A 14,001-nucleotide genomic window follows, 5' to 3' on the forward strand; every position below is an offset into this window, starting at 1 on the left:
TTCAGTGCTTTGGCCATCGGTGTTGTGTAAAGTTGTGGTGGGAGATGACACTTTCAGGTAGCCCAATTCAGATTCACTTCAGTATTCCGTGGCATTCAATGGTTTGATTGTTGTGTCTGTGGCCAAGCCCCACAACTCTACCCCATATAGTATACCTCCGAAGATCTCGTCCTGATATATGTTCTTATCAGATTTGTGTTATGAATATGTAGCAAGTGCTGCTTGGCAATCCACCATTTCCTGTTGAATTTAGCACAGAGTTCTTCAATATGATGATGGAATCGTAATTTTTGATCAAATGTCACGCCCAGGTCTTTCTGCTTTTCGATGCAGGGGATCAAGACTCTGTCTATCGCCGGCTGAATTATGGTTGGTGTGGGTTTCAGTGAGAAGACTATGATGGTGGATTTTGCAGGATTAACTTGCAGGTCAAATCTCATGAGGTACTGCTTTATTTCTGATAAAGTCTTGTTGATGGTTGCTGTTGTGTCTATTGCTTCATTGGTTGATTTTATTTTTGTTACGAGCTTCAAGTCATCCGCGTATGATGACATCTGGTCTGTTGTGTACTAGCGGGTTAATTATAGCTGTGAAAAGAATTCCAGACAGGACTCCCCCTTGTGGCATGCCTGCTTGTATTTGCCTAGTATACGTCTGCTTTCCTATGGACATTTTGATGGTTTTATTCTGAAGAAGAGATGTCAGAAACTTCAATACTTGACCTCTGATATGATAGTAATTTTGAAGGAGCTTAAGCAAGGCAGGGATATTGACACTATTGAACGGCGCTTGTAGATCCAGGTACGTGATAGCAATTTCTTCTTTCTCCTTAAACGATCCAAGGATAGCATTGGTGATCATAAGCAGATTACTAATTGTTGATCTGTCGTGCAATGCATAATGAATTTGATGTGGCCTGTTAGGGAGGATGTGTGTGGTAAGCGTTTTCAGTACTGTTTTCTCAAGCAGCTTCAGTAAACACGAGGAGCGAGAGATGGGTCTAACGTTCTTGGCTTCAGTTGGCTGGGAGACCTTTGGGAGTGGCCTGATGGAATACACATTCCGTGTTGGAGGGAAAAATTCTCCTTTTAATATGTTATTAAAAATTGTTAAGAGGGGATCAATTAGATATAGACTCAAACATTTTATGATAAACTGTGGAACTTCGTCAATCCCTGCAGTACCAGTTGCAGGCAATTGATTAATTGTGATTTGTCTTGTGATTAAGATGGTTGCAAGTGCATCTCTGGGCACATCATTATCAAGTAGAGGAATATCACTGGACTCATGGTTACCTTGCTGAAATTGTGCAATAAAGTCCATCCAGACATCAGGATCGAGATGTGAGGAGAGATCACAATGTTTCTGTGGGTATGATGGGGCACCCTTACATACGGTGACTTCAACGTGGTGTTTTATGGCTTGAGACTAGAGTCGATTGAGGCTTGCTCATACTTTACAGTATGCAATTCTAGGCTTTTCATACCAACTAAGAAATGCTGTTCAAGGCTTAGACCTAAATGGATGTCAGATGATTGATGAGACTTGTGGCAGAGAAGAAATGTGTGTGTGGTATGCATATAAATTATCCAGTGATACAGAAGCCTATGGTAGATATAAACAGTCTGTAATCAAGTTACAAAGGAGGTTGGGCAAGCTAAGGCAGATTACAAGAATTCTCTGGCAAACAGCCGCAGCAGACAGTAGAAGGAAATGGTTGAATAACATTGGGCTACTTTATGTCAATGGTTTAACTATTAATGACCCTGCCCAGGTTGTTGACAGACTAAGTATTTTGCATCTTCATTCACAGATGAGGAATTCTTTAGGGAAGGAGATGCCAGAAGTTGATCAAACTCTGAACAGTGAGCTAAGTGATCCTGTGATATCTGAAAGGAAAGAAAATTTGTTGAAGCTAAACATAAAAAAGGTTCCTTGGTTGGTAGGAGCTATCCAGTTATATTAAGAAAGGCAGCAAAGGAGATAAGTAAACCCTAAGCCATAATTATTACAATATTCTTGGATTTAGAGGAGGTATGCCTACGGACTGGAGATGTGCAGATGTATCCCCAATTCACAGAGGGGGGGGGGATCAAAAGTTGGCATAACAAGGTAATTATAGGCCTCTTAACTTAATCTCTGTTCCACGGAAAATAATGGAGTCACTGGTTAAAGAAATAATGCACGACCATCTAGACAGGAATGCAGTTATGCGGTCACAACATGGGTTTGTGAAGGGGTTAGATACTGTAATGAAGTGATAAAGGAACTGGATGCCACAAATAATTTTGATATTGTATACTTGGATTTCAAGGAAGCTCTTGATACTGTTCACATAAAAGACTGCAATACAAAATGGAGAAAATTATTGCTATGGATAAAGGGATGGTTGAGTGGAGAAGACAAAGATTTGTTATCTACGGGTACTGCTCTTTGTGGATTAATGCTATTAGTGGAATGCCTCAGGGTTCAGTGCTGGGCTCATTGATGTTTTCAATATTTATCAGTGGTATTAATAAAGTTATATCAGGCTTAATGTCTAAGTTTGCAGATGATACAAATGGTTGGCAGGGTGGTTAATGACAGTAATCAAGGTAAGCTACTACAACAAGATTTAGAAAAATTAGGCGAATAGGCTTGAAGTTTAACATTGACAAATACAAGATTTTGCACATGGATAGCAGTAAATCCTAGATTAACATACCAAGACTGATGTAGGCAGAATCTGAACTCCAACTTTCTTGATTATACATTCAACTCAAGAACAATCAGTTGGAAAACTCTCCCCATTCCTAGTGCAAAAATGCCCGGAAATCATAATAGGTACTCCCAAGACAGTTCGTCGATTAAGATCAGGAGACCTACGGGTTGAAGTTGTCACTGCCAGACAGTCTGAACAACTACAAAAAATACAATCCCTCGGTGAAATTTCGGTCACTGTTTCACTGCACATTTCCTTGAACACATCAAGAGGTGTCATCACTGAGTGGGACCTCATCAGTTTGTCAGATGAAGAACTCAAACAAGAATTACGAGAAGGAGTTATCAATGTAAGGCGAATTCTCACAAAGAAGGATAATGTATTAGTTCCTACCCGAATATAAACCTTACTTTTGACAATCCTAAATCACCAACATTGATCAAAGCCGGTTACCTTTACTGCTGAGTTAAACCATACATCCCAAATCCATTTATGCTACTATAAGTGCCAGAAGTTTGGGCAGTCACAGATGGTCTGCTGAGGAGCAGCTGCCTGTGCCACATGTGATCCACTGCACATATTACTAGTGACTGCACAACCACAACACCAAACTGTGTTAACTGTAAAGAAGCCCATCCAGCATATTCGAAGGAGTGTCCCCTTTGGAAACGCAAAAAAAAAGATACAGCAATACAAAACTGAACATAATGTAACCAACCAAGAAGCTAAAAAATCATTACTAGTTCCAAATGCTAGCAAGCCAACTTATGCCCAAATAACCAAAAATCACATATCAATTGCTACCCAAACAGAGGAAACCATACTGCCAAAGTCACTAGCTGAATGGGCAAGGTCAATATTGTCCCCAGTACCAACACCCCAAACAAAAAGCAAACAAAGCAAAGCAATAAATACGCCGATCAGTATAACCAGATGCCACTCAACAGCAGAATACTACAGTATCTACCACTCCCGACTCAAACCAAACAGACTACATGGATTCAGAAGATAATTCAAACCAAGATGGACAGATTTTAGAACTGTTTACTGTAGAAGAGATGGATACAGCGAAACCTTATTTTCCAAAGAAGGGAAAAGGTACACTTGAGCGATCTAAACCTTCTGTACCTCGAAAACAAATCAAGGGCCCTGCTAACCCAAATAATGCTTACTTTCTTACAGTGGAACTTTAGAGGCTATCGTAGTAATTTGGCTGACATCCGAGATCTCCTTTCACAATATGATCCTATTGCCTTCTGTCTACAAGAAACCAATCTAACACCAAATATAATTGTTTCCCTTCGGAAATACATAATACATCGGCAAGATCGTGTTGCACACAATCTGAACAATCTTGCACATGGAGGAGTAGTGCTGATCAACAACTCCCAGCACTACTCCTCCATGTAGTAGTGCTGATCAGCAACTCCCAGATACCCTCAAAACCATCCCACTAAAGACAAATCTTGAAGCAGTTGTTGCACGAATCAATGTTAACTTTAGCATTAGCATTAGTAGAGGCATATGATGCAAGAAAGCAAGCTTATGCAGCATCAGCCAATAAAAAAAAAAAAAAAAACCCTTCCACTTCACCCCTCTGTTCTCCCGAAATACCTGTCCAGCTGAGACTTAAATTTATTTAGGCTATCAACTTCCACAACAGGGGATGGAAGTCTGTTCCACCAACCAACTACCCGTTGGCTAAAGGCAAATTTCCGCACATCTATCCTACATCAGTTTTTCCTCAATTTGAATTTATGCCCTCTCAGGTGATTATTCTGAGCAAGAGGCAGTATCCCATCAGCATTGAGCATGCTCAAACCATTCAAGGCTTTGTACACCTCTATCAGATCACCTTGCCCGGTGCCTAGACTCCAGACACTGTAATTTGCAAAACTTAAGCCTTTCTTCGTAAGAGCAACCCTTCGTTCCGTTCACTAACCTTGTTGCCCTTCTCTGTACTCGTTCTAGCAGCTCTACATCCTTCTTGAAATGAGGCCTCCAGACCTGTATACAGTACTCAAGGTGCGGCCTGACCATTGCCTTATACAAGGGAATAATCACGTCCCTATCTATGCTAGAAAAATTCCTGTATATCATTGATAAGACACCATGAGCTACTCTTGCAGCCCGTCTGCACTGCTCAGAGAACTTCATATCTGCCTGCACAACCACCCCCAAGTCCCTTTCATTCTCTACCACTGTCAGTGTAGTACCACAGAGTTGATACATTGCTCTGGGGTTGCTGTTTCCCATGTGTAGTACTTTACATTTGTCAACGTTAAACTTCATTTGCCACCTCTCAGCCCATCTGCTCAACCTTTCCAGATCCTGTTGCAGCAGCATAGCATCAGTAGCGTCCTTAACAACCCTGCCAACCTTTGTATCGTCTGCAAACTTGGACATTAAGCTTGATATACCATCATCAATATTATTTATAAATACAGAAAACAACAATGGACCCAACACTGAACCCCGAGGGACTCCACTAATAACATTAGTCCACGATGAGCAGTGTCCATTAATTACCACTCTCTGTCTTCTGCCACTCAACCATCCCTTTATCCATAGCAACAATTTGCCACCAATGCCACACTGCTCCAATTTGTGCAGCAGTCTTCCATGTGCAACAGTATCAAAAGCTTTTCTAAGATCCAAATATATAATATCAAAATTATTCCCTGCATCAAATTCTTTTGTGACTACATCATAGTATCCAATCAAATTGGTCAGGCAAGACCTTCCCTTAACAAAACCATGCTGTGTCTGAGCTATAACTGAATTCTTGTCAAAATGATCCTGCAGTGCTTCTTTAACCAGTGCTTCCATTAATTTTCCTGGAACAGAAGTTAAACTCACAGGTCTATAATTACTTGTGACAGCCTTTGATCCTCCTTTGTGAATTGGGGTTACATTTGCACATTTCTAGTCTGTGGGTACCTCCCCTGAGTCCAAGGAAGCTCTCATAATTATGGCTAACCTTTGCTGCCTCCTTTAATATAACTGGATAGATCCCATCCACCCCAGGTGCCTTTCTTGTATTTATCTTCAACAATTTCTCCTCCACTTTACTCTCAATTATTACAAGATCATCTAGCTCACTGCCAGTGTTTACTTCATCTATGGCATTCCCTTTCCTGAATAACTCCTCATGTGTGAATGGCAATGCAAAATATTGATTTAGTTTGTTAGCTACCTGAGCAGGATCATGAACAGTTGAACCATCGATACCAAGTGGACCTGCCGACCGGGCTAGCTGAGTGGGTAAAGTACCTGCCCGGCAACCCAAAGGTCGCGGGTTCGATTCCCGCCTCGGGCTTGGATCAAAGTACTGCAAAAACCTTGGGAGGTGCAATATGGCCACAGAAGCCGATGCGCCAACAACTACCAAAAAAAAAAAAAAAAAAAACCTAGTGGACCAATCTGATTCATCCCCTTCCAAATTTAACCGTAGTCTCATTATACTTGCCACCTAACCAAAACATAAGCTATGCTGAATTAGAATAATTAGTGATCCAGTTTCCCAAACCCTACTGTATTCTTCAGGCGCACTATAGCCCTAGAAGCTTGTGTGCCATTAAACCTCCATAACACCCCCCCCCCCTACTGTATCTTAAGAGACCTGAACAGTCACCATCTGCTATGGGGAAACCATAACCTGGACAAGCGTGGACAAACTATCGAAAAATTACTTGATCAGCACAAGCTGATAACTCTCAATAATGGAGCACACACTTATACATATATTTCTACAGGATCTACCTCAGCTATTGATATCTCTTTAGGTTCAGCAACCATATACCCTCTGTTCGGATGGACTATTCACAACAACCCACTGGGCAGTGATCATTACTCTGCAATATGCCGCATTGATACAAGCATTCCCCATATTTTTTACCGAATTCTCAAATGGATATTCTTCAAAGCTGAATGGGACGTGTACAAACAGCTAGCTACACTAGAAGAAAAGCAGGTCCAACAAACACCCATAAACTTGGTAGTAGAACATATATCTAACAAAATACTGCAAGCAGTGGACAAAGCAATCCTGAAATGATCCACTAAAATATCAGCCCTCTCTAAATTGTGGTGGAATGATGAATGTAGTGCTGCTAAAAAAAGAGAACAACAGAGTATGGAACATCTTCAGAAAGTTCCCAACAACAGAAAACCTGATCTACTTTAAAAAGGCAAGGGCAGAAGCAAAACGAGTTAAGCAGACCAGCAAAAGAGAAGCATGGAAGCGTTTTGCTTCCACAGTTACAAAAACGACAGAAACCCAAACAATTTGGGTCAAAATACAGCGTATGTATGCAAAACATCCAAGCATCAACTGTCCCATGCTCAATGTAAATGGCTCTAATATTACAAAACTAGTGGAGATTGCAAATGCTCTAGGTAGATCGTTCATGGAAATCTCAGCTCTGGAATTGTGGCAAGTCATACTCGCCACAATTCCAGACACACAAAGCACAAGCTGAAAAACACTCAATTAATTTTGAATCAACATCCAGTGCTGCGTACAATCTCCCTTTCACAATGTCAGAATTACATCATGCTCTAGCCTCCACTAAACTCAGTGCAGCAGGGCTAGATGGAATACATTTCATCATGATAGCAAAACTTACAAAACCTGCATTCAAGACACTATAACTGCTCTACAACAGAATATTCAAAGAAAACACTTTCCCTGACAAATTGCAGCATGTTTATGTTTTGGCATTTTCAAAACGTGGAAAAGATCCTACAAATTCACAGCCTTATTGATCTATCCTGGATAGCCTGACTATCCTGGTTTCTAGCTCGAAATAACCTAATGAATCCAGTGCAGTGTGGCTTTTGTGAAGGCAGATCCATTCTTGACCTTTTGATTAAGACAGAAATAAACATCTGTGATGCTCGTACACAAAGAACATCTTGTGATGGTCCTATTTGACATTAAAAAAAGCGTTTGACACTGCTTGGAGATATGGTATAATGAGAAATCTATAAGATCTGGAATTATGCGGATCCCTACCACAGTTTATGAGAAATTTCTTGCAACACCACTCATTTCAAGTTTGTTTTCACAACAACTTATCTTCAAAGTTCATACAGGAAGAAGGGGTACCACAAGGATCAGTGCTAAGTGCTACCCTCTTTAATATAAAAATGAATTCAATAACACAGGACCTGCCACAAACAATATCCACTACCCTGTATGTCGGTGACTTCAGTATTGCCAAAATCAACAAAATAGCAAAATGAGCCCAAAACAACGGTTTTTGCTTCTCAATGCAAAAGACTGTCGATATACACTTCTGTAGGAAGCGTAACTTACATCCACACCTAGAACTTCGATTAGAAAAGCAAATCATACCAGTGGTCCCTAGTGTCCGCTTTCTTGGTGTGATATTTGACCAAAAACTCACCTTCCTGGAACACTATAAAAACACCCAGGATTACCTGTCTTAAAAGGCTAAACATGTTAAGAGTTCTATTGGGCACAACATGGGGAGCTGACCGATACACGCTATTACAGTTGTACCATGCGCTAATATGGTTACGTCTAGACTATGGTTCTATAGTTTATAGCTCTGCTAGACCAAGAGCTTTACGCTGACTTGATCCTGTGCAGCACAGTGCTCTTTGTCTTGCACTGGGGGCGTACCATACATCACCTGTCCAGAGCCTATATACTGAAGCACATGAAACCTCCCTGCAGCTACGCAGACAAATGCTTTTATTACACTATGCAGCAAAACTCAAAGGGTATCCAAACCAACCCACTTGGAATGGACATTTTCTATCTTAAATGGGAAAACCTATACCGGGCCTATCCACCAACCAGGATACATCGTTGCTCATTGCAGGCCGATTGGCAAATTGACCTTAGTAAGATACAGCCCACTGTCTCTCATACAGTCCCACCTTGGACATACTACATACCACCATGCGACTTTTCATTGACAGCTTGGGGAAAACACACCTTATCCCAACAGAACATCTGCAAATATATGCCGCACTGAGAACCCAGCATGGCCAGTACACACCAATTTACACAGGTAGGTCTAAAACCGACAATCATGTTGGTGCAGCAGCAGTATTTCCCAACACAACTGTATCCAAGAAACTCCCTACCCCTACTGAATGTAGCAGCTATACTGCAGAACTTTGTGCTATCTACATAGCACAAAGTTCTATGTAGCCTTAAACTATGCACTGTCAAAAACCATATTGCAGTGTTATATATACAGACTCCATTAGTGCTATCCAAACTATACAACAGAACCCAAAGAATGATAACTCCCTACTTAGACAGATCTCGAATACTCTAAGTTAAACCAGAAGAAACAACAAGTTCTGTTATGTTGGATCCCTGGTCATGATGGAATTTCTGGAAATGAACAGGCTGACCCAGCTGTCAAAACTGCTACCGATCCTATAGCCCATGCCTTTATTACACCTGCATCTGACTACAAGTACATTTTAAAGAAACAATGTCTTGAACAATGGCAACACATCTGGCAAAGTCAGGCCAATTACAAATTACTCAGCATTAAAAAAGGTCTCAAACCATGGAAGTCTAGTATTCGTGAGAACCGACATGAAGAAGTTGTATTAGCCTGATTATGGATAGGTCACACACACTTGACACATCTCTATCTACGTACAGCCGCTGACCCACCACATTGCACAAACTGCAACACCCAACTTACAGTCCAGCCTATACTCATTGACTGTCCGATTTACAACAGTGAGCGTCACTCTCTTTGCCTCATTTTCAGCAATGAATATTCTGAGTATCGCCCATCTTTTAGCAGATATGCCACATGTAGACAAAATCTTCACTTTCCTTAAAGAGATAAAACTGTATAACACACTGTAAACTTTAACTGCAATTCAAATAAAAAAAAAAAAAACAAAAAACACTAAACTTTACCATAGTTAGACGCAGTATGGCTATGTTGCTCTTGCGCCGTAAAGCCTACACTCAAACAAACCATACTCATCAGATGTGAGCCCTGGGGTTAATATATATATATATATATGTGTGTGAAGGATTTCACCTTCAGCCAGCAGGCATTAGTATTAGTGATGACCATATGGTGCAAGGAAGCCTATGGCTTATGCTGCAACAGCCAAAAAAAAAAAAAAATAATAATAATAAAATAAAATAAGAATAAAAACAAATTAATAATAAGAAGAAAAAAAATAAATTAAATAATAAAAATGAATGAGAAAAGGAAATGGATAACCCATGCATTTCCTTCTTCCCTTAAATAATAATTATCCAGCTGACCTTTGAATTTCATTAGACTATCAGCCTTTATACCACCCATGCAGGTAACTTATTCCAGTAATTTATAACTCGCTGGCTAAAATAAAACTTCCTGCAATCCAGTCTAAACAACTTCCCCGTAACTTGAAATTGTCCCCTAGTTCTAGAATCATAACCGTGAAAATTTCCTCCTTATTCATTTTGCTTATGCTGCTCAGAGCCTTGAACACCTCAATCAAGTCTCCTCTAAGGTGCCTAGTTTCCAAGTTATTCAACCCACATATTCGAAGTCTTTCCTCATATGGATGCCCTTTTGCCAATCTCACCAGGCGATTTTCCTGTCTTTGGACCCTTTCAAAAAGAACAATGTCTTTCTTTAGGTGCGGTCTCCATATTTGAACACAGTATTCCAAGTGTGGTCTAACAATAGCCTAATATAATGGATTATGACGTTCTTATCTCTACTAGCGATTGTTTGATTAATCATTGATAGGATGCCGTGGGCCCTCCTTTCAACCAGTCTATAATGCTCGGAGAACTTCATATCTGACCGTATTGTAATACCCTTTCCTTCACTACCAGCTGTAGTTTAACTCTGCCAAGTGTATAAGTTATTTTCGGGTTAAAAATGGCAGCTATGCTTCAATCCAGCAATTTTGCTGGATTGAAGCATAGCTGCCATTTTTCTGACCATCTCTGAAGTCTATCTAGGTCATTCTGAAGAAGCTCTGCTTGGCGGCAGTCATTAACTACTCTACCAATCTTTACATCATCTGCAAATTTAGACATCATGCCTTCTATTCCTTCATCGATGTCATTTATGAAAATCAGAAACAACAATGGTCCTAATACTGATCCTTGGGGAATCCCACTTCTTACATCAACCCAAATTAATTTTGGGAATAACCATTTATCATAACCCTCTGCCTCCTGCCTTGAAGCCACCCTGCTATCCATGTAAGGATTTTCCCTGTGATTCCAACCTGTGCCGGCTTATAAAGTAACCACTCTTGTGGGACTGAGTCAAATGCTTTGCTGAAATCCAAATAAACAACATTGAAATTATTCCCTAAGTCCAGCTCTTGAGTGACCTTGTCAAAATAGCTAACCAGATTAGTTAAACATGATGTTCCCTTTACAAAACCATGCTGAGTATCCTTCAGAATTCCTTTTCTATCTACGTGATCCTGAATTCCACCCTTGATCATAGTCTCCATTATTTTTCCTACTACTGAAGTCAGACTAACTGGCCTGTAATTTCCCACTTCACTCTTAAAATCGCCCTTACGTATTAGAGATACATTGGCACTTTTCCAATCCAGCAGAATCGTGCCTGAGTCCAGCAGTGATCTCATAATTAGCCTCAAAGGTTCAATGCACTCACTTGCTACCTCCCTTAAGATTATAGGGTATATGCTATCGACCCCAGGAGTCTTATTGGCCAGTAGGCTCAAAAGATTTTTCATTAAATAAACATGCGAAATTTCAACATCATTAATTAAGTTTTTTTCAACTTCGCTCCAATAATTTCTCATTGACGTGAAGGGCTTTCTGTAAATATCGATGCAAAGTAACTATTGAGTTCATCTGCAACTTCAGCTGGGGTATCTAATACTACCCCACGTCCATTATATAGGTGTCCGATCTGGTTTGTCCTTCTCTTCTTTGCATTTATATATGTGAAGAATTCCTTAACCCCCCCCCCCCTCTTTGCTCTCTTTGCCAGCGAATTCTCATCTGCCTTTGCCAGCCTAACTTTTTCAGTGGCATTATTACTGATCAATTTGCTATTATAGGCTTCAATACTTTTTATTGCTCTAACTTTTCCATACTGTCTTTTTCTGCTCAAGTAATATGACAACTTCATTATTCATCCAACTTGGAATCCTCCTGGTGGAGTATTTTTTGAATGGTATATAAGCATTCAAGACTTCTATGATTAATGTTTTAAAGGTATACCATAATTCAGTTGTATTCACTCTCTGTGAGATATGTACCCAGTTAATAGAGGTCATGCCACCTTAAGGCATCGTAATTTCCTTTACTGAAATTATAACCCATTCCTTTGCCTCTTACTACTGCTACCTCTCTCTCTTCGTTGTCCACCGTAGAACTCCGTGATCACTTCCTGCTACTGGTTCCTGTACTGTCAGCTCTATTATGTCATCTGGTTCATGGGTGATGATGAAGTCTAGAGTATTCTTTTCTGTAGTACTTTCCCTGACATGTTGATACAAATAACAATCATCTAGTTGATTTAAAAATTTTGTCTCCCAATGTGGAGTTTCCTTCCCATTTGCAGCAGTGCGTAGCACACGCTTCTTGATTAGACCGGGGTTCGAGCCCGTCACCACCAAATACGGAGGATGCGGAAAGGTCAAGGGAATGACCACCGCATATTCCCGGAGCAATATGGCCTTAGTTGCTAATGCTCCTAAAAACCAAACAACTCCTTCCCATTTGCTCCAGTCAATTAGAGGAAAATTGAAATCACCTGTACTAAGACATTCGCTCTTACTTACCCATTCCATTTGCATGTAGAGGTTCTCATCATAATCTTCACAATCACCTCTCCTGTGGATTACTCCCACTCTCATTATTATACCTTTGCTTCCAACTATTTCACACCATACAGATTCTATACTAGCATGCGAAACGTCTGAATCTGGGTATTTTTCATAAGAAACATGACCCCACCACCCCTTCTATCTTCCCTCTCCTTCCTAAATATATTATACATACCATACTGAAACTCATCATCCTTTTTATCCGGGTGGCACCACGTTTCTGTAAGCCCTATTATGTCAGCATTACTTGTCCTTACTAGCAGTTCAAATTCACTCATTTTATTGACGACACTTCTGACATTACTGTATAAACAATTAAGACTTAGTGTTCTTGTATAGTTAACTACCCTGACACATCCCTTAAAGTTATTTAAGCTCACTTCCCTGGAATTTGTCACCCGCTCAGTTGAAACGCTTTTGCCCTCAGAACATCTTGCTACTATGTTCTGTTGCGGTAACAAATAAGTACTCTTGAGGTATGTGCAAGAGTTAATTTGACCAATACTATCAGATAAATGCATATATATATATTACCCTTGTCTTCACAAACTAGCAGTTTCCCTGAACCTTTAAGGTATCCTCAATAATACTTTTGCACCACCTTTGTTTAAGCGTATCCCGTCTCTACAAAACAGATTCCTTCTACCTACAAGTGCAGGCCAAGCTGATAGAAATCCACCCCTGAAAAGCCTTGCAGAGTTCGTCTTGAGTTAATCCACAAGGCTTTCAGCATATAATCCCTCCTATCGTGCCTTGGCATAATTGCAGACACACGTAGACATTGTGACCTAACTCATGACATTTCTTCAGCATGGTCCTATATTTGTGTAACAAATCATCAGATCGTGTGTGCTTAATTAGTCATTAGTCCCCACATGAATAATAATAATAATATCTTTTACCCCCTTAAAATCTGATGGTCTGTTGGTGACATCATCAATAGTTGTTCCCTGCAGACATACCCTGGTTCTAGTCCGCCTATCCTTATTAAAAAAAATATTTCCTGTTTTCCCGAAATGGGGTCTCCTAGAACTAAGTCCTTTTGAATCAGAGTAGTTTGCACTTGGTTATTCTGTTCTGTGGCCTGAATCGAGTGTGCATCACTTGGTAGGTTGCTAGAGTCTTGAGTCCCTGAGGTGATTGATTGTAGGAAGAATCTTTCATCTGTTGTTTTTGTGTAACTGGGCAGTTTGAATAAATTCAAGGAACTAGACAAATTTTGGAGGGGATGGACAAGTGATGTTTGAGGGGGTTTTTTTGGCTGGTGGTATATAACTTTTTTTTCTTAGTACTACTGTTTTAACACAAATTTTTGCTCCCATAGTAAAATCATTTAGTTAAAGAAAATAATACAGCAGTACAACCTCCTTAAATGACTGATTTTTTTCAGAACATCAGGTGGTTATCTTCAGGAGGTTTGGTTGTAATTTCTTAGTTGTTGCAAATCTGTGACCTTTCAAGTGGATTTTTAA

The 14,001-nt window shown here is 40.1% G+C and overlaps 1 protein-coding gene across 2 annotated transcripts in view; it reads left to right on the top strand.

Moving 5' to 3' along the window:
* Cog2 (conserved oligomeric Golgi complex subunit 2) overlaps positions 1–14,001 on the top strand; it is a 462,981-nt gene that overhangs the window by 68,181 nt on the left and 380,799 nt on the right. The gene's annotated exons all lie outside the window — the stretch shown is intronic.

The sequence above is a fragment of the Mastigoproctus giganteus genome, chromosome 6 (genome assembly GCF_048544385.1).
Source record: "Mastigoproctus giganteus isolate SK-2022 chromosome 6, ASM4854438v1, whole genome shotgun sequence".
Classification (NCBI taxonomy): Eukaryota; Metazoa; Arthropoda; class Arachnida; order Uropygi; family Thelyphonidae; genus Mastigoproctus; species Mastigoproctus giganteus.